Genomic DNA, 21,585 nt, shown 5'->3' on the forward strand with positions numbered 1-21,585 from the left:
CTGCCAGGCTTCTCTGTCCATGGGTCTCTACCAAGGTATGTGGGGGGCAAAGCCTTCCGTGGAAACTTTCAGAATTGAGCTGTCCAGCTTAGTAGCTATTCATGCGTCAGGGCCTGTCTAATGCAGCAGGTCAACGTGAAGGTGCAGGCACTGTGTCCCCTCCTGCCTGCCTGCCCTGGGAAGGACGCTGTAACTAGCCTGGAGGCCAGCAGGCCACGCCCATGATGCCAGCCCAGACCCAGCTCCCTAGGGTCAGTGTCCCACAGACCCCAGCCCTTGGATTCCCAAGTCTCCCACCAGGAGAGCCTGGGTCCCGGCCCCTCTCCAGCACCCGAGCCTCTGCTGCGGGCAGCCACCAGAAAGCTGGCCCTGGGACCCAGGCGCTGAGTGTCTTAAGCAGGCGGTGACTCAGGGAGGCAGGGGTGGGTGAGCAGGGCTGGTGCCTCCACCTGGGGCTAAAAACAGGCCTGTGAGTCAGGGCCCACAGCTGATGCTGCTCCGTGTGCCCGTGTGACCTCGGGAAGGCTCACCCGTGCGAGGAATGACTGGGAAAAACCTGGCCAGTTTCCCAAACTTCTTCCTTTGGACCCCACTGTCAAGGTTTCTGCCTGATCCTGAGAGAAGGGAGTTGGGACCTGAGGGTGGTGGGCAGGGCCAGACTTCCTGCTAGAGGGAGACACCCTCCCACCTAGAGCCATGTTATGCCTCAGTCAGGCCACTAGAGGGTGTGGTTTGAAACCTGGGCCTTCCAGAGCCACTTGGTGCTCCTCTATGTCTGACGTGGAATCCTGGGAACTGCACTCCAGGGGGATGTGATACATGGTTCGGCCTGGAGCTGTCCTCCTGGCTCCACCCCATCACCGAGGTGTGGTGGTGGCGGGTCCTGTGCTGGCGACACCTCGCGATCGGCCCTTGCTCTGTCTCTCTCCCGTCTGCCCAGCTAAGTGCATGGCACCACCACTGGCCCAACCACTAAGACTCAGGTCACCCACCTCCATCCCCATATCCACTTCTCCCCATCTCCTCCAGGACACCCCTGAGTCCAAGCCACTCCCTGTCTTTTCCTGGCTGTTCCTGGACCCCCGCCCAAGGGTTCCTTGCCTCCCTCTTGCTTCTCTTCAGTCTGTCTTCCACACCACAGTCAGCAGGGAGGCTGTAGAAAAAGAACTCCCCATTTTTCCAACTGGGGACACTGATATCCAACTTAAAGATGGCATCTCCTCGTTTTGCTTGTGGCAAAAATGTGACCATGTGACCAGTTCTACCCATGGAGAGATCAGCCCAAGTGTAGCGAGGTCTTTGGGAAAGGCTTTGTAAAGGGAAGATGCACCCCTTTTCTCTCACTTCTTCCTTCCTGAAACCTGTGATGGCTGAGCTCCAGCAGCCATCATGGATCATGAAGATAAGATCTACACCTGAGAGACAGTGGACTGGCGATCTAAAAACAGTCAGGTCCTTGACAACTTTGTAGACACTCCATACCTTCTGCATTTTTCTTTTCTTTTTTTCACTTTTACTTTTTACTTTTTTTAAAACTTCTAGCTCATTTAAATCACTGTTTTCTAGGTCTCAGATATTCACAGTCAAACCTAATTCTAACGGATACAATAACCCTGTTTAAACTCTCAATAGCTTCCCATTATTTCTAAATTCCAAACTCCTTACCATGACCTCCAAAGCCCCGGCCTGACTGCTGTCTGCTCTACCCTCCTCCCACCTTTCCCCTCTCCTGGTCCTCTAAGCACACAGCCTTTCCTCTGTTCCCCAAGCAGTCAGGGTCATCTCACCTCAGGGTGCTCCACCCAGCCAGATCATCCTTCCCTGGCTCTGCCCTTCTCCATCATAAGGTCACTTCCTCAGGGAAGCCCTCCTCTATGCCCCCAGGTAGAGTCTGCCCCATGTGCACCAACCACATCATGTGTCACAGCCGGTGTTACGTGTGCCTGTCCCTCGGTTTTCTGATTATTCAGGGCACCCCCATCTCACAATGCTCTGCACACAGTTGGTGCTCTGCAGTTATTTGTGAGATGAACGGGTCCTCGGCATCTTACTACCAGGCGTGACCCTAGTTTCTCACTCCATCCACTACGTCTCCCAAGTCTTCTAATCTCGTCCGTCTCAACAACAGTGTGTCTAGGTCAACCACAGCAACAGCTCTGCTGGGGAGCCATCCTGTTTAGCAGATGGGGAGACTGAGGCTCAAGGTCACATGCTGCAAGTGGGAGAGCCTGGGCCCAGGGTTACCCCCACTGTGCTCCAGTGGACAGCCCTGGGCTTGCCTGGACCCAGGGTTAATCCCTACTGTGCTCCAGGGGAGAGCCCTGGACTTGCCTGGACCCAGGGTTAATCCCTACTGTGCTCCAGGGGACAGCCCTGGGCTTGCCTGGACCCAGGGTTAATCCCTACTGTGCTCCAGGGGACAGCCCTGGACTTGCCTGGACCCAGGGTTAATCCCTACTGTGCTCCAGGGGACAGCCCTGGGCTTGCCTGGACCCAGGGTTAATCCCTACTGTGCTCCAGGGGACAGCCCTGTGCTTGCCTGGATCCAGGGTTAATCCCTACTGTGCTCCAGGGGACAGCCCTGTGCTTGCCTGGATCCAGGGTTAATCCCTACTGTGCTCCAGGGGACAGCCCTGGACTTGCATCTCAGACACTGGTGCCCAGCCCAACCCCTCACCTCACCACCCTGAGCAAAGGTGTGGGCAATGTGTAAGAGAGAAGGAAGGGTGAGGGTGGCGGGAAGAAGGGGTCATGCCAATGCACCTGGAGGACTGTGGTGGCTGCCAGGCCTGGCCAGCCCTGTGGGGGTCAAGCTAACAAGCAATTAATAGAGCCAGAGGGGGCCCCATGTCCCTTTGTCTTCCTGCCTTTGGGGCCCTGGGAGAGTGGGGCTCACACTGGGCCTGACCTTCCTGTCCGAGTCCCCTCCTGGGCCAGTGGTGGTGGGGGGCGCATTTTCCCACACCTTGCTCTCAGCTACAGTCCCCATGGCACTGGTCAGAGCATGCCCAGCTGTCCTGGCAACAGGGGGTGTGACACAGAAGATGCATGGACTAGGGCAGCCCCACCTGTGCAGATTTGCTCAGTGGAGGACACTGGGGCAAGCTTCTGTAGAAAACACACCCTGTGCTCCCACTGCTGGTGGTGACCAGGTTCGAGGTGGCTGCAGAGGGCCCAGTCCCTCTGATCTGCACCCTTCTCTGCTGGACGGCTGCCTCCTCCACTGGTGGGGCTTCCAGTCCCTCCTTTTCTGACACCAGAGCCTCTGCTCCCCTTCAGGGGAGCACTCCTCCCCAACTCAGCCTGAGCAGTCCGGGTAGGGTGGCCTCTGTCCCACGGTCTTGGCATGGACACACAGTCTGGGCCTGGCCAATCCATCCCTCTGCCCTTAGTGAGCAGTTCCGGGTGGATAAAGAATCCCAATCCGTCAAGTGAGACTAACCTGACCAGCCCCAGGACACCTGCATAAACTATCAGGAGAGACCCTCCAAGGAAGGGCCACCTGAATGTGGAGCCGTCCCTGAGGAAAGCAGGGCTGAGAGAGGGAGGCACCCCGAGTCCCGATGACACGTCAACACCCGGATCCAGCTGCACCTGCAGCCACACGCATCTCTGGCTTTCCAGTTACCTCCATCAATCAGTCCTCTGACTCTTTCTTAACCCTGAAGACGTGCTTTTGTTTGGTTGGTGTCCTTTTGTACAATAACGTCAAAGAGTGCTACACTTCTTGGTGTGTCGAGACCAATACCAGGCTCACCTCCTCCAGGCAGACCCCTCCCATTACTGCGGTCCACACAGTTCCTCTGGCATCTGACTCCCTTCCCCTCTTCCTGTCTGGACCATGCCCTGGGCACATGCACAGGCCCGCATGCTGCACTAGTTCCTGTGGGGGGAGCACCAAGACAGGTTGGGGGCACTGGGCACGTCCCAGGGGCTGTCTGCTGGGCTCCTGCAGACAGTTCTACACAGGAGCTGAGGGAGGCTGTCCACTGACACCGTGCCCAGTGGTCCCTGCATGGTGGGCTGAGTGCAGGACATTCGTCACTGCGGGCGCTGTCACACAACGCAGCCCCGGGCCAATTATTGCCACTGCTACAGACAAGTGTCTAACATGCCCCTGTGGGGCACCACGCCCACTGAGGGTCACAGTCAGGGAGCTATCTGCTGGCCCAGGGCCAGGGAAACGGCGGTGAGGGAGCGGGCTCTTCTCTCCTCCATGGCCTCCAGGGGCGGAGGGGCGCTCCCAGTGAATGTGCGAGATGCCGCCTTTCCTCAGACACACGTGCCTGTGGCGTGGGTCCAGCAGGTACAAAGTGCCCAGTGTGTCTAGCCCTCCACGTCCACTGCTGTCCACCTGCTGGGGTTGCCCATGCTGTGACGTCTGGTTCTCATGCCCCCCTCCGACCCCCAACAAGTCTCCCTCCTTTTCCCACAGCCCCCTTTGGTCACTCCTGCCCTGGGCTTCTAGTTTGTTCCATGTGGACTTTGGGGGGCTCAAGCCACAGGCTCAAGGCTCTATCCACAACTGGGCTCCTGGCTTTAGTGGGGTCTTAACCTCTCTGAGGCTCAGCGTCCTCCTCTGAAAACCAGGGTGGCAGTCTCACTGCTTTCTTCACAGGGCTCCCTCTTGTCGTGGGAGCAGACAGAGCGCACTACCACAGGACGGCCTGAGGGGTAGGCTGGGCCGGGCCCCACCTCCCCAGCCACCGGGGGACCAGAGGAGATGAGGAGGGATGCCCCTCGGGACGCCTGGGGGGCGGGGCCACGGGAAGGGGTGAGACGTTGAGAAATGCGTGTCTGGGACCCTGCATTTTGGACTGTGAACTGCAGGCAAGACGCCGTTCTGATGGGTTTTGAATCAGGAGGCTTGGGGCACAGGAGAGTCTGTGACTAACTCTCAGGGCCACCTGCAGGATTCTCCTTACCAGGTCAGTGATTTAAAATCAGCATTGACACTTCTTTTCATCAGAGCTGGTACAAGGTTTCTGGCTAAATGATATCTTAATGATCACATGAATGTTGACATATATGGTGGAGGTGAGATATTTTTGGAAAGCTCCACAATGGTGGAGATGCCCCTATGGACACCGCATCCATGAGCAGCTGGAGAAAGGGGTGGGCAGGGAGAGGAAGCAGTGCCTGGAGACAGGGGGCACCTCCAGCATTTGAGGGGGGTGGGGAGCTCTGCCAGGGTGCCTCCCAGAAGTAGTCTTACCCTGGGTCAGTTCTGGGGAGCAGGGTGTCCGGGGAGGTGATGGGGACAGCTGCCCCCCTGAACTGGCAGCACACAGGGGTCCCCCCTGCAGCAGACAGGCCAGGCCCCCTGCACCAGGAGGACATGGGCTCCTGGGGACTGGCCATAAGTGTACTTGGAAAGCAGCGCCCATGATGCAGGGGCCAGTTGGTGGGGCTGCCCATTGGTGTCCATGGCTGAGGGGCTCTCCTTCCTGAAAGCCATCTCCATACTATGAGGAGGGCTGGAGGCTCCCATGGTCCTGCCCGTCTCCCACTTCCTGGACCACAAGAGAGCCCCCACACCTACTCCTCTTGCCTAATGTCTCCTGTTCACCCTTCTCAGAGATGTGGCTGGTGCCTGTCTGTTCTGTGCCTCACCGGGGGTGATTGCAGGGTGAGTGCTGACCAAGGGAACTGGGAATCAGCCTGGCTGAGCCACTAGCAACCAATACCACACACATCTGCTCACACGCCAGGCACTGCAGGGCCTTGCCAGTCCTTGCTGCTGCCGCTGCCCCCCGCCCACTGTGGACGCATCGTCTGAAACTGGGATGGCCGAGTGCATGATAAGCACTTGCGTCTGCAAAACTCCTCCCCTCTCTTCAGAGCAAAGGGGCTTAGAGCTAAAGTATGAACAAGAGCCCTTCCCTCTCAAGAGACAAAATGCAAAGGATATGGGAGGGAAGCGAACAGGGATTTTCAGTCAGGTGACCCAGGTTCAATCCCAGCTCTGCTGCTTTTCAGACTTGTGACCTTGGACAGACCACTTAACCTCCCTGATCCTCTGCTCTCATTAGTTCCCACCTCGCGGGGCTGTTTGCGCAGATGAAAGGCTAAATCGATGTGACACAGCTCTGCAACATAAAGAGCCCTGCAAATGTTAGTTATTATAAGCAAAGATGAGGTCCCTGAGACACAAACAACAAGCTGACATAAAATTAGCCTGCTTTGTACAAGACTTCTCAGGCAAGCAGGATAATCTTGATAACAATAATCATAGTAATTATAATAATAACCCCTTCTGTTTGAGTAGCTGCTTTGGATCTTTCAGAGTTTTCCTCCTCTTTTAGGCCAAGTGAAGTGTGAGTGTGAGCATGTATGTACACGCACACACATACATACACACACGCACAGTCCTCTGGTTGCAAAGGAAATCGCCATCCCGCCCTGCCCTGTCCTGCCACGTGCATTGCAGTAGCTTCAGCTCCCACCAGGGGGCAGGAGTGCACAGGCCAATAGGAGACGCAGGGCTGCTGCACAAGCCCAGCCCGAGAGACCAGGTAGGGCTGGGCCAGGCCGAAGACATGGTTGCCAACTCTGTTCCTCAAGAGAAAGGGGCTGAGAGACCCCTGCTGCTGGAGGCCCAGCCTGTGTGCTGCAAGGTCAGCAGGTGGAGAATGGCAGGGGGCACCTTTCCAGGCACTTTGTTCATGTCATCCAGATCTGAGCATCTCAGGAAATGCTGTGGTCCTGGTCTCTCCCTTCCTCGCTGCAGCTGGGGTGAGGAAGAGAGGGGTGCACTCCCTCACCCCTGCTTCCCTGGCCCTGGGCTGGCAGATGGCTCCCGAGCTGTGACTCTCAGTGGACGTGGTCCCCCCAGGGGTACTTCAGACATTCGTGAGGGGTTTTTTTGTTGGTGGCAAAACCTGGGGCACTATAGGCAATTAGCAGTTGGGGGCTGGGCACGCATGGGGCTCTTTCTTTGCTGGGACTTAGCAAAGGCCTATACCTGGAGAATGCTGTCTTAGTGAGGCCTGTACCTGGAGCACGCTGTCAGGCAGACAGGGTCTCTAGGAGAGCTGGAGGACCCCACAGGTCTACCATTTGTCTCAGTGAAGGGAGCCTTCCTGTCTCCCTGGAAAGATCCAACAGCAGAACCAAGGATTTGCTGCTGTTTCTAATCTTGCCTCCTTTCAGCTGTGCCCATCCCTTCTCCAGCCATCCATCCATCCATCCACACATCCCACGGCCCCATCCAGGGTACCTACCTCCTCAACGTCATGCGTCCACCCACCCATGACATCATCGCCCATCAGCCACCCTGTTCATCTATCAACTCACTCCCATACCCACCCAGGCACCCCTCGCCTCCCATCTGTCTTTTCATAGCGTCTGTCCATCCCTTCGTTCTTCACGTGTGCACCCTCTTCATCCCTTTCATTCCTCTTTGATCTGTGTAGCCATCCAGCTGTCCATCCACCCGGTCACTCCCTTATCCACTGTACGTACACCCACTACCCAGTGAGGTCCCCACCTTAGGAACTTTCACGTTCGCCAGAAAGAGAAATCTTTAGGTATAGGGAGAGACAGCCTGCCTCTCCCCAGCCCCGAACACATCAGGGGAGAGCTGCCCCCTTGACAGCCCCTCACTCTGTCCCCAGGTCTGGTCTTTGTCAGGAGCCCAGGGCCTTATAAAGGAAGACTCTCCTAAGGCCTCCAGCTGGGTCCACCGGCTCCTCAGGGATGTGTTTGTCCTAAGTCCCTCTGAGAGCTTTCTCTGTTTGGGGCTCAGGCTGCCTCTGAAGGGGCGAGGGGAAGACTGGATTTTCTAAAGAACCTCACTTATTTTATTTTTAATGAATCTTTAAAAAATTTTAATTTATTTTTGGCTGTGCTGGGTCTTCACTGCTGTGTGTGGGCTTCTCATCGTTGCTGTGTGTGGGCTTCTCATCGTTGCTGAGTGTGGGCTCTAGAGCATGCAGGCTCAACAGCTGTGGGGTGCATAAGCTTAGCTGCCCTGAAGCATGTGGACTAGGGATCAAACCCATGACTCCTGTATTGGCAGGCAGATTCTTAACCACTGGGCCACTAGGTAAGTCCCAAGAATCTCACTTTCTGAAGGATCACATCCTTTTCAGTCTCAAAACCCTTGGATCTTCCAATTGTTTGTAGAAGCAGCTTTTCCCGCTGGTTTACTATGTATCTTCAAGAACCAGGGATTGTGGGGGTGGGGTGGGGCTGGGGATGCCTTTGACCTGAGTTCTAGCTCTCACACACCTAGAAGTTTGCACTCAGAAGCCGCGTGGCAGCCCCTGTAACCGGGGTGGCTTCCCAGCCCTGGCCCTGGCCCACGCTCAGCAGAAGAACCAGTGATACAGCAGCGAACGTCTGCTCAGCAGGCTGGCTGAGCCCAGGACTGGGCGCAGGGGACACGGCGGACAGCAGGGTATGGAAACTGCCTCCCCGCTCCCCACCCAGAGCCTGCTGTCCAATGGGGGCGCAGACACATCAACCAAGCTCTGGAGTCAGGGAGGCTCCTCCAAGGAGGCAGCCGCTGAGTGAGGGCCACTCCTCAAGGACACACTGCTGCGGGCAGGGGAGGCGAGAGGGGTCCATCTGGAAGACAGGCAGTCGTAGGCTGGCTGTGCCCACAAGGCAGGCACCGTTCAGAGACTGGCCTTCCCTGAGGGGAGAATTAAAGGGGAAGCTAAAGGCCTTGCCAGGGGGCATCAGACACCCCTTGGGCCATCAACAGGGTCTGTGGACAATGGTGGGTTCAGAGTCCATGCAGCCCTTAGACATGAAATGAAGAATGGCACCCAAGCCCACACAGGTGGTTCAGGAGCCTGCACACAGACTGAGCCCAGCATGGACTGTGGACCTCCCACCCCCAGGGGAGAGGCTGGGGGCAGCCTGGGCCATCAACGGGTAGCTCGGGGAGGAAGCCTTACTGAGCGGATGCTAACACTCCCCGAGGGTGGGGCCAGGGACATTTTCGGGCCCCCAGTCCTCTTGCCAGCTTTGCGGTCTTAGGTGAAGCTGCTATGTGCATCTCCTAAAACCACCCTGGCAGAGGTTCGGGGCAGGGAGACTGGCGGGTATGGGGCAGGGTAACACCGAGGCCAGTGTAGATGGCGGGAGCAGGGACTGCAGAGGTGACGGCCGGCCCGAGCGCAGTGGGGTGCCCTGGCACAGCCAGGGGGTGTAGGGTGGCGGCTGTCCTAGCTGCCCAAGGGTGGCGGTGTGTTCATGTCACCACGGCTTCTGATCTCCTCAGATTCCGAGGATGGAGTGGGCATGCACGCTTGTCCAAGACCCTAATTACCACCTCATGTGGTGCCACTTTCTCCTGCTGCCCTGCCCCCCAGGGGGGCGGCCGGGGTGAGGGGTGCGTGGAGGACAGCTGGAGCACGAAGCAGGCTCTATCAGGCCAAAATAAACCTTAAGGTGAGCAGGGCAGACATTCCCACAGCCTCACCCTCTGCCTCCTGAGCTCAATGTTCTAAGACAGGAGAAAAGAACTAAAATTGGATAGGCTAAGTTTCTAAGAAACGAACAAGGGCAGAATGAAATTACCCACACAGAGAGCAGTCAAAGGGAAAGACAAGTGATAACGGCCAAGCTCGGCTCTTCAGAACACACAGTGACGATGCTGAGGAGTTTAATTAGAGCCGCCTCGGCTGTGAGATATTAACACACAATTATGGAAGAGAAAAGATGGAAGTTGGAGCAGTGTGCAGATGGCAGGGGTGACGGGAGGCTGGCGGGCCCTGGGGACAGCAAGCTTGGCGGGTGGGTCCTCTCCTCAGGCTTATTTGCTGACACTCCCTTCTCTTTCCTTGTCTCCTCACTGGGGACGACAGTCCCCGCACCATCCATTAAAGTGATGAGATGATGTTTTCGTTTGACAAGGAGCATGTCATCAGGCGTCCATGCTCTGACCCTGGGCAGGTCTCATCTGTTTTTGGAGCCTCTGTCCTCAAAGGCACAAGGACAGGGTTGGCTGGATCAGTGGTTCTCACACCCCTGGGGGCCTCTGAGGGGTCCCTAAGATCAAAACTGTTTTCCTAACCCTTAGACGATGTTACTGGCCTCTCCGAAGGTATTAACGCCTGAACTGATGAGAGACAAGATGGCACCCTTCAGCAGGAAGCAGTGGCACCAAACGATACGAACTGCCATTCTATTCTTTGCCACCGCGCAGTCACAGTAAAACCAGTGCTGGTTTCCCAAGACATTTAAGAATGTCCGCGGGAGTTCCCTGGTGGGCCAGTGGGTTAAGACTCTGTGCTTCCAATGCAGGGTGTGTGGGTTTGATCCCTGGTCGGAGAACTAAGATCCCACACCCCCCAGGGGCCACCGAGCTCGTGCGCTGCCGTGACTCAGTTCCTGTGCTCTGGAGCCTTCTCATCACAACTGGAGGGAAGCCCATGTGCAGCAGCTAAGACCTGGCACAGCCAAAAACAAACAAGCATTAAGAAACAAAGACTGTCCCTGAGGAAGTAGTCAAAATTGGGAATTAAAAGCCCTCCTGTGGCACACATGTCTTTTTCATATTCTCTGATGAAACGGGGAGGGTCCTGCAAATTGCAGGTGGTGCTTTCTGGAGGGAAGGCACGCGAAAGGCTGCCCCGCCAGCCAAAATGCTTCCTTTTTCTCACAAGACACCACTTGAACTTGAAAGAATGATCGACAGACAAAGATAGGTAATTCAGACTTGGTCTCTGGAAGACAAGTTTCTAAAATATCAAGCTAGCCTATCGCTTCACGGAAAACACCTAACAAATTTGCTACCAAAATGAAAAAATTCCAGCTTCCAAGGGAAGAACCAGAATTTTGGAAAGCTTGTATTTAATACCATAAGTTTGACAGCTTTCCAACACCTGAAGACTTTTCTGGTAAGACAGACACTGATGTTAACAAATGCGAGTTTCTTATATTCTCCATTGAAAAGTGTCACTGTTTGGAAGATGTGCATAATTCTGAACCACTATTTTCCAAATGATCAAAATCATGTCAAAAATCTGGCATGGCTGACCCATTCAAAGAACAAAGTAAACCAATGGATTTTTTAAAAAGACTTAATTGAGAAGAGGGTACAGAGATTTCCCACATAACCCTAGAGCCTCCCCCATTACTGACATCACTCACAATGGTATACTTAATTAAACAACAAAAAAAAAGATGACCCTATACCAACATATTATAATCACCCAAAGCCTGTTGTTAACCTTTGGTTTCACTCTTGTTGTTGTTCAGTTGTTAAGTCGTGTCTGACTCTTTACAACCCCATGGACTGCAGCATACCAGGCTTCCTTGAACTTCACTATCTCCCGGAGTTTGCTCCAACTCACATTCCATGGGTGTAGACAAATGCATAATGACGTGTATCTATAACTGTGGTATCATACAGTGTATTTTGACTGCCCTAAAAGTCCTCTGTGCTCTACCTATTCATTTGTTCCTCCCCAGGCCCTGGCAGCCACTGATCTTTTTACTGTCTCCACTGTTTTACTGTTTAGAGAAAGTCATGTAGTTGGAATCATACAGTATAATTTGATGGATCCATTTCAGATTAGGTTCTTCCCCTTTAGTGATATGCTTTTCAGGTTCTTCCACGTCTTTTCATGACTTGATCGCTCGTTTCTTTTTAGTGCTGAATAATATTTCATGTCTGGGTGTACCCCAGTTTACCTACTGAAGGACTTTTTGGTTGCTTCCAAGTTTGGGCAATTATCAATAAAGCTGCTGTAAACATCTGTGTGCGTGCTTTCTGCGTGGACATAAGCTTTCAAATCTTTTGGGTAAATATAAAGGAACATGATGGCTGGATTGTATGGTAGGAGTATGTTTAGTTTTGTAAGAAACCACCAAGCTCTTCCAGCGTGACTGGACCATCGGCAAGGCCTGAGGGTTGCTGCTGCATTACACCCTCACCAGCACCTGGTGTGGTCACTGTTCCAGGTTTTGGTCATTCGTAGGTGAGTAGTGGGGTCTCCCTCTTGCTTTCGTTTGCATTTCTCTGACAACATATGATGTGGAGGACCTTTTCATATGCTTATTGGCTATCCATAGACCTTCTTTGGTGAGGTGTCTGTTAAGGTTTTGGGCTCATCTTAAAATCAGATTGTTTGCTTTCTTGTTGAATTTTAAGAGTTCTTTGTACACTTTGGATAAAAGCTCTTTATTGAACACACACACACAAACACACATGTATATATATATTTTTTTTTTTTGGGGGGGGTGCAAATATTTTGTCCCAGTCCAAGGCTTGTCTTCTTATACTCTTGACTTTCGCCTTTCACGGAACAGTTTTTAATTTTTATGAAATCTGGTTTATCAATTCTTTCATGGATTGTGTCTGGTGCTGTATGTAGAGGCATCATCACACCCGAGGCCATCGAGATTGCCTCTTATGTTACCTTCTCGGAGTTTCATACTTTCACACTTGCTGCCATCACCTGCCCTGCCCTGCTGCTAAGGGGCTGGAGCTCCCTGGGGGCCCGGCTGGTGCCCACCCTGGGGACTGGTATCAGCCTGTTGATGCTGCAGTGTTTACATGAGGCAGGTGGGATGGCGACAGGTGTAAAAAACAAGGGTAACAAATAGGCGGGTCAACCAAAACACGGCGAGGCAGGGTGGCGCCTGCGGCTATGCCCCAGCAGAGGGTCCAGGGGGCCACCCTGGGCGGGCAGGAGGGGGAGGGCACAGTGGGGCCAGGCTGGCTGCCAGCTCCCTGGATGCCCAGACCTAACCACAGAGGAGTGCAGGGTTGGGGGAATCTGGGGGCTGAGTGAAGCCCCAGGGGGTCTGACTCTGACGTGAAGTTGGCCCACAGGGAGCTGCTCAGCCCAGGGCCACCACCTTGGCAGCCTCCTCTGAGGCAGGGATCAGGGTGAGAGGCCTCCCCTCTCCACGTAGCCCCTGCCAGTCTCACCACCCGATGTGAACACCGGGGGGTCATGGGCACCACAATGTGGGGTGGGACAAGGCTGCACAGACCTGGGCATGGCAAGGTGGTCAGGTGCCCGCCGGGCAGTGTCCAGGCCTCAGCTCAACCCGATGCTGAGGAGCAGCAGCACAGGGCTCCCTGAGCGAGAGGGGCAGCCATGGCCCCGCACCCCAGGCTCTGGCCTCACTCTCTGAAGTGGCGCCTGGGCTCAGGTTGCTCTCTCTCTCCCCTCTCACCCCTTTCCATGCCCTGTTCCCCCATCCCTGGCCAGGGTAGAGGCCCGTCCACATGGCACCTTCCTTGGGGTCAGAAAAAGGAAGTTTTCCTCAGGCCTCACGGCTCAGTGATGGAGAAGGAAGTGGCAATCCAGTCCGGTATGCTCGCCTGGAGAATCCCATGGACAGAGGAGTCTGGCAGGCTACAGTCCACGGGGTCACAAAGAGTCAAACACGACTGAGTGATAACACACGTGGCTCAGTGAGAAGAAGGTGGGCCGCGTTTCGGCCCTCCTGTGGGCCCGGGTGTGGGACTCTCCTGCGGGCCACAGCCTGCCTCCCAGATGCGCAGGAGTCCGTGGAGGGTAAAGGCACAGCGTGCCGCTCGTGGGCCTGGCCCCTCGTGTGCCCGTGTGCCTCCTGCCCCTGAATGCAGAGGGTGACAAAGACTAGGGGGGGTACAGAGCCCTAAGATGGAAGATTCGGTGTCGTGAATACCATGCGGAGAGCCACGCACCCACTGAGAGCAGCTGCCTAGACTACTGGATGAGCAAGACACAGCCTGTCGCGCTTGACGCACGAAGCCCTCGGGGCATACTTGTTGCAGCAGCTAGTGGTGCTCTGACCAATACACCCTCCAGTGTTCTTCCTCTCCTGGCTGTTGCTCCCTACGTGACTTCTGACCTCTGTTCAGCGCTCAGTTATGAATTACCTGGTACTTTAGGAAAAGGAGTACGTCAAGGCTGTATATTGTCACCCTGCTTATTTAACTTATATGCAGAGTACATCATGAGAGACGCTGGGCTGGAAGAAGCACAAGCTGGAATCAAGAGTGCCGGGAGAAATATCAATAACCTCAGATATGCAGATGACACCACCCTTATGGCAGAAAGTGAAGAGGAACTCAAAAGCCTCTTGATGAAAGTGAAAGCGGAGAGTGAAAAAGTTGGCTTAAAGCTCAATATTCAGAAAACTAAGATCATGGCATCTGGTCCCATCACTTCATGGGAAATAGATGGGGAAACAGTGGAAACAGTGTCAGACTTTATTTTTTGGGGCTCCAAAATCACTACAGATGGTGATTGCAGCCATGAAATTAAAAGACGCTTACTCCTTGGAAGGAAAGTTATGACCAACCTAGATAGCATATTCAAAAGCAGAGACATTACTTTGCCAACAAAGGTTTGTCTAGTCAAGGCTATGGTTTTTCCTGTGGTCATGTATGGATGTGAGAGTTGGACTGTGAAGAAGGCTGAGCGCCAAAGAATCGATGCTTTGGAACTGTGGTGTTGGAGAAGACTCTTGAGAGCCCCTTGGACTGCAAGGAGATCCAACCAGTCCACCCTAAAGGAGATTAGTCCTAGGTGTTCATTGGAAGGACTGATGCTAAAGCTGAAACTCTAATACTCTGGCCGCGTTGTGCGAAGAGTTGACTCATTGGAAAAGACCCTGATGCTGGGAGGGACTGGGGGCAGGAGGAGAAGGGGACGACAGAGGATGAAATGGCTGGATGGCATCACCGACTCTATAGACATGAGTTTGAGTAAACACTGGAGTTGGTGATGGACAGGGAGGCCTGGTGTGCTGCGATTCATGTGGTCGCAAAGAGTCGGACACAATTGAGCGACTGAACTGAACTGAATTCCTCTTTTATTGCTTCAGTGAGCAAGACACCACCCTCTCCATGAGACTGAAGTGACAAAAAGTGAAAGTGTGAGTCGCTCAGTGTTAGTCGTGTCCAACTGAGATAAAAATCAATGTTTGTCCATCATGTGAGCTCAAATGTGTCCACTCACTGGGAAGGGCCGTCCCACAGTGCCCAGCATAAAATGGGCACACAGCCAGTGTGTCCTCAGGACACAAGGCAGAAGAAGCAAGCCCTGGAGCGGGGAGGCCGGCTGCAGGCCCTGGGCAGGGATGCTGGGTACAGCTTACTTCACTTACAGTTCTGCTGGCCCGGACCCTCCTCCCATCATCAGGGCCTCGCCAGCAGGTCCCATGAAGCCTGGAGAGCCACCCTGATTTACCGGGTGTGTCGCTGTTTGCTGGCAGGGAGCACAGGACTGGGGGCGGGCCACAGGCTCCAGCTTCCACCAGCTGCAGGCCTCCTGTTTCCTTCTCTGTCCCTGCCTCCCTCCTTGGTTCCCTGGTTTTAGCTTCCAACGGGAATGAGCTCCCTGGCGGTCCCAGCTTGTAAGAGGCATGTGGCATGTTCTTGGGGGATGGAGGGGCGTCTTTGCCTTCCTGGCCTTGGGTGGGGAGGTGGCAGTATTGAGTCTACCCCCTCTGCCCTGGCTCCCCACCATCAGCAGCCCACTTGAGGCTTCACCTTTCTTAAGAGATGATCGCCTCAAATAGCCTGGAAACAGATGCAGAAGAACCAGGGGCTCTGGCCCAGTAAGTAAGGAGCTCTGTTGTCATGGTGACTTCCGGTCTCCTAGCTGCCAACGTTCTCTTGGAAGGGAGTAGGGAGCGGATGGTGCGTGCCCAACCCCCAGGCCTGCAGAGCGGACAGAATGAAGGAGGGAGGGCACCCACCCTGCCCACCTGTCTCCAGCATCCCCGTGGCTGAGTGGGCACTTGCCCTCCAGTGAGGGGGGCTGTCCTCTCTGCCTGCCTGTGGGGAGGCCAGAAGGACCCAGTCCCCAGGACCACTGAATCTACACCCAGGACTGCCCCCTCTCAGGCCTCTGGGACGCCACCCAGCCTCCACATGAACTTCAGCCAAACCCTGAAAGGGAAGTCACAGTGCCCTGCATCCCACATCACTCCTCTCAGGCCATTTCTGTGGACGCTTCATCCGCGCCCCGCCCACACCCCCCATTCACTCCCTCTCTGGGGCCTTCTCTCTCACCTTCCCACGGCACTCGCACGCTGACCTTGCTCTGGCCCTGCCCCCCAGGCCTCTGTCCTCCGCTCCCCCTTCTTCCATCCCGCGCCTCTGTCTCCTCTCCCACCGGCGCTCTCAGTGCCTCCCCCACTGCCTGCCCTCTGCTCACGCCCTTCTCTTGGAGCTCTGGGCCCTGTGCATGCTGCTTCCTGGGCAGCGAGCTCCCCTGCCTCCCTTGTGAGCTCCTGTCCTTCCACCGGACACTTAAGTTCTTCAGTCCTCAAAACTCTTCTTACTCTCATAAGTCACCTTCTTGGTGGGCCAGAGAGCGCCAGCCCCTCCTCTGTGCAGTGACCCTGGGTTCACTGGCTCCTCTACTCCATTCAGCACATTCCTGGTCAGTCCAACCCTTGCCCCGACCCCTGGTTTCCCATCTCACTGTCTCCATCATGGCCTTCCTGCCCATCTCAGGCTCAAGATTCCTGCTGCACCAGCAAATGACCACTGCTGCTTATTTCATTTTTAAAAGTGACATTAAATAAACTCATTTAAAAAAAACCCAGCTTATCCTATAAAAGAGATGTAATATTATTCAGCCATTAAAAAGAATGAAATAATGCCATTTGCAGAAACATGGATGAACCCAGAGAGATGATCATACTTAGTGAAGTAAATCAGAGAAAGATAAATATCGCATGATATCACTTATATGCAGAATCAAAAGTATGAAACAAATGAACTTGTTTACAAAACAGAAACAGAGTGACAGACACCGAAAACAAACATATGGTTATCAAAGGGGGGTGTTGGGGAGGGACAAATTAGCACTTTAGGATTAAAATATACACAGTACTATATACAAAATAGTATCCGACAAGGACCTACTGTATAGAACAGGGAACTACACTCAACATCTTGTAATAATCTATAATGGAAAAGAATATAAAAATATATATATATATATAGGACTTCTCTGGTGGTCCAGTGGTTAAGAATCCAACCTGCCAAAGCCGGGACATGGGTTTAACCCCTGGGCCAGGAAGATTCCGCGTGCATCAAGGCAGCTAAGCCTGCGTGCCAGAACTACTGAGGCCTGTGCTCTAGAGCCCGCGTTCTGCAACGAGAGAAACCACTGCAATGAAAAGCTCATACACTGCAACCAGAGAGCAGACCCTGCTCACCGCAGCTAGAGAAAACATGCGCATAGCAACGAAGACCCAGCACAGCCATAAATAACAAACAAAAAAATATATATGTGTACATAGGTATAATTGAGTCATATTGCTGTACCCATGAAACTAACACAACATTGTAAATCAACCAAAATCAATAAATTAAAAAAAATCTTATCCTCAACAATAATCCATGAAATCAGAGGTTGGTGTGCTAATTTTTCTAATATATGTTAAAACACACAAAACTACTCAAACATTACAGATGTAGAAAACAAATGTATGGTTACCAGGGAATGGGGGTGGGGAGGGATACATTGGGAGACTGGGGCTGACATACATACACTATCATATACAAAATCGATTAACTAGTAAGAATCTACTATGTAGCATAGAGAACTCTATTCAATATTCTGTAATGGTCTATATTGGAAAAAAATCTACAGTGTATAACTGAATCACTTTGCTGTACACCTGAAACACAAGTTGTAAATCAACTATACTCCAATAAAAATTAAAAAGGAAAAATAATTGTGAAGGGAAAAAACAAAACTATTCAAACAGAAGGCAGTGGTCTGCAGGAACCCCTAGGTGACCATGTGTGACCCCCCCAACCCCACCCCCCTCAGGAGCACCTGTACCACTCTGGGGACACATTGCCTTTCAAAGGCAACTCTGTGTTTCCATCACACAAGCTAGAGGCCCCAAGGCCAGCTCCATCCTCTTCACTTCTTTTGCTCCTGCAGCAACTGATCCCCAAGAACTGTCATGTTTCCCCAGAAAAATCTGACTCCCCTCCAAGGCCACACCCCCTCTCCAGTATGGAGGACCTCAGGGGTCCCACGAGTCTCCAGGTCTCCCTCCCTTTAATTAGTCTACTTCCCAGAGCACTTAATCACCATCACGAAACCCTCCACAGCTCCAGACTATGGTGTGACCAAGGCCACGTCACCCACCCACATACTAGAACTCCTTCCATCTGTTACCCAACTCTGGCTCATCAGCCGCCTCGCCAACCCGTCTCCCTTCAGAGGAACTGGATAAAGACCTTGGCTGAGACAGTGAGATGGAGACCAGAGGGAGGGTGTGGAACAGAGAGCTAGCAGGTGGGTCAGAAGCTGGGGGCAGTGGGGGCAGGGAGCAGGGGAGTCCAGTGGAGCAAGTGACATGAGTCCACATGAGATTTGTAGCAAATGCAAGGATCTGGCCTCCAAAGATGGGGGCACATCACTTCGACAGTCTGTGACTCCTTGGCTCTGAGTGGTGGTGGTCTCCATGTCATGTTCTCCCCCCAGGGTTTCTGTGAGAACCCAGGGTCTGGGGGCGTGTGCTCTCTGAACTGTGAGAGGCACACACCTGAGGCCGCCGTGTCCTGAGAGCCGGGGAGCAGTTATCTTGTGTCTGGGGAAGGGCCAATCAGACAACTTCCTCCAACTCAGAGATCCACCCACCTGCCTTCTAAGTTAAAAGGGACTGGGCCTGCCGCTCCCAGGATTCTGGGAGGAGGGAGCAGGCCTTCTCCACCTGCTAGGCCTTAAAGGCTGGCAGAAAGAAGTCCCCTGGAGGGAGTAGACCCCTCCCACGAGGGCGCTAGGGACTGTTACTTGAGAACCAAGCCTGTTTGTTTCTATGGCACCAGGGAGAGACTGGAGTAGTGGGGAGACCTGCGGCCAGCCCAGGCCAGAGCTCTGCCTGGTGGGTGCCCCCAGGCTGGCCCAGGCTGGACAAAAGCTCACTCTCCAAGGACAAGGCCAGTGCCTCAATTAGCTGTCCTCCCAGGAGCGGCTCCACTGATCCCCTAAAAGGCACAGCAGGTCCTCCAGGGTTGCAGGAGGGGCCTGGCCCAGCCTGCAAGCCTTTGCCAGAGTCTCAGTCACAGTGTGCCCCAGGCCCCCCGCTGCTCTTTTCACCCTCTTCCCCCTACCAGCGGTAGGCGGTACCTTTGAAGTCGGGTCCTCTGTTCCAACTGGAAATGGCTCAGAACCAAAATTAGAGGCTGCACAATCAGCTTGCAATTTAAAATGCCACCGAGGCGTCCCCTGTCCCCCCTACCCCCTTTTAAAATGTCATCTTAATTAGATGAAGCCTGGCTTCATGTTTTCTGAATTTCAAGGTAATTTCTCTAGGATGTTTCCCTCCTTTTGGTTATTTTTATCTTTGGCATAAAGCGAGTCTGTGAGTCTCACCAAGGCTAATCTGTGAGTCTGCAGACACCTGCACACACCCAATTCTCTGGCAGCTGGGGTTCGGCTGCCCCCTGGCTCTGGAAGCTGAGAACTCACTGACCTGAGGGGGTCTGAGGAAGGCAGGTCCTGAGGTCTGTTGTTAATTCAGTTCCCTCCAGTTAATTCAGTACCAGGCCGTCTGGGCCTCTCACCTAGGCAATGGGGCTATGCTAGGGGTTGGGAGAAAACACAAAGGTGGTGCCTGGGTGGGCTTAGCTAGCCCTAGCCACCTTCCTTAATCCAGTCTGTCACCTACTTCCCTGCCTAGACTCTGCCCTGCCTGGCAATGTCCCCCCAAGTGTAGGCCACTGGGGACCTGCAGTAATAACCACTGAATCACTCCCATTCCAACTCTCAAAGATTCTGATTAACCGAGGATAAGAACGTCTGTTTGGTGCCATTAAGTCTTTGACGCCCCTAAACATTTGCTAATTAGCTCTTTCAACAAAGAGACTGTGGGCGGCCGAGGACTATCTCCTCTGCCTTGGGGGCATTTGACTATGCTGTTCCCCAACCAAACCCAGTCCTCAAAGAGGGGGTCAGGTTATGAGCTTCATGGTGTCCTTCCAAATTCACATGTTAAAGCCCTAAACACTCAGTACCTCAGGTCTTTAAAGAGATTAAAACCTGGCTTAAAACACAGCATTCAAAAAACGAAGACCATGGCATCCAGTCCCATCACTTCATGGCCAATAGAAGGGGAAAAAGTAGAAACAATGACAGATTTTATTGTTTTGGGCTCCAAAATCACTGCAGATAGTGACTGCAGCCATGAAATTAAAAGATGCTTGCTCCTTGGAAGAAAAGCTACAATAAATCTAGACAGCATATTAAAAAGAGACATCACTTTGTCGATAAAGGTCTGTATAGTCAAAGCTATGATTTTTCCACATGTGTGGATGTGAGAGTTGCACCATAAAGAAGGCTAAGTGCCAAAGAATTGATGCTTTCAAATCATGGTGCTGCGAATCTTTTTAGAGTCCCTTGGACCGCAAGGAGATCAAATCAGTCAATCGTAAAGGAAATCAACCCTGAAGATTCACTGGAAGGACTGATGCTGAAGCTCCAATACTTTGGTCACCTGATGCAAAGAGCTGAGGTCATTGGAAAAGACCCTGATGCTGGGAAAGACTGAGGGCCCTGAGGAGAAGGGGGCGACTGAGAATGAGATGGTTGGATGGCATCACTGACTCAATGGACATGAGTTTGAGCAAGCTCTGGGAGATGGTGATGGACAGGGAAGCCTGGCGTGCTTCAGTCCATGAGGTCGCAGAGAGTCGGACATGACTTAGTGACTGAACAACAAGTTAAAATGAGGTAATTCGAGTGGACCCTAATCCGTTATGACTGGTGTCCTCATAAGGAGACAGGGTCACACAGAGGGAAGGCCATGTGAGGACACCTGGAGAAGACAGATACCTACAAGCCCATCAGAGAGGCCACAGGAGAAACCAGCTCTGCTGGCATCTGGATCTCAGACTTCCAGCCTACAGAACCATGAGAAAAGGCCCCGTTGCTTAAGCCTCCCCCTTGCTGTGACAGCGCAAGCAAACAAATACAGCACCCAAGATGGGGTCTCCTGGGGATGGGAGTGGGGGCTCTCTGTCCACCATTCCAAACCCTACCTACAAGGCCACGAGGATCTGGCACCTTCCTCTCCTTGAACCTTATCCCAAGGCTCCCCTGCCCTCATTTCCCTGAACCTCCTGGCCACCTTTCCCCGCCTCTTGGCTTTGCAACACAGCTGCCAAGCTCATTTCCACCCCAGGGCCTTCGCACGGTTCCTCCTGCTTCCTCAAGACTTTGAGAGACCAGCTCTTATTCTCCAGTCTCAGTTTTAAAGTAACATTCCCCCAACTTCCCCCACCCAGAGACCGTCCCCTGATGACCCTCAACCCCATCTCAAGCAGGTGCTTCTTACTGTTCTCATGCCAACATTATTCTCTTTAACAGAGCTTATCGCAGTAAGTAGATACATTTATTTACGTACTAGAATTCATTCATTTCTGGCTATTTACCTTCCCAGAGAGACTGTGAGCTCCCTACCAGCAGGGCTTGCATCTGCTTTGCTGACTAGTTTGTTCACTGACAAGGTGCTGCCTAGGGGATGAAGAAATGAATGAATTCCAGGACATACGCAGAGCTGGGAACCAGGTGCCGTTGCCTCCTTGTCCTTGGAAGGCTTGGCAGCACCAGGGAGAACCAAAGACGGGGTTGGGAAGCAGACGAGGGACTG

The 21,585-nt window shown here is 53.4% G+C and overlaps 1 protein-coding gene across 4 annotated transcripts in view; it reads right to left on the reverse strand.

The window, feature by feature from the left end:
- Positions 1–21,585, reverse strand: part of GNAO1 (G protein subunit alpha o1) — a 180,294-nt gene that overhangs the window by 27,125 nt on the left and 131,584 nt on the right. The window lies entirely within an intron of this gene.

The sequence above is a fragment of the Bubalus kerabau genome, chromosome 17, assembly GCF_029407905.1.
Source record: "Bubalus kerabau isolate K-KA32 ecotype Philippines breed swamp buffalo chromosome 17, PCC_UOA_SB_1v2, whole genome shotgun sequence".
Classification (NCBI taxonomy): domain Eukaryota; kingdom Metazoa; phylum Chordata; class Mammalia; order Artiodactyla; family Bovidae; genus Bubalus; species Bubalus kerabau.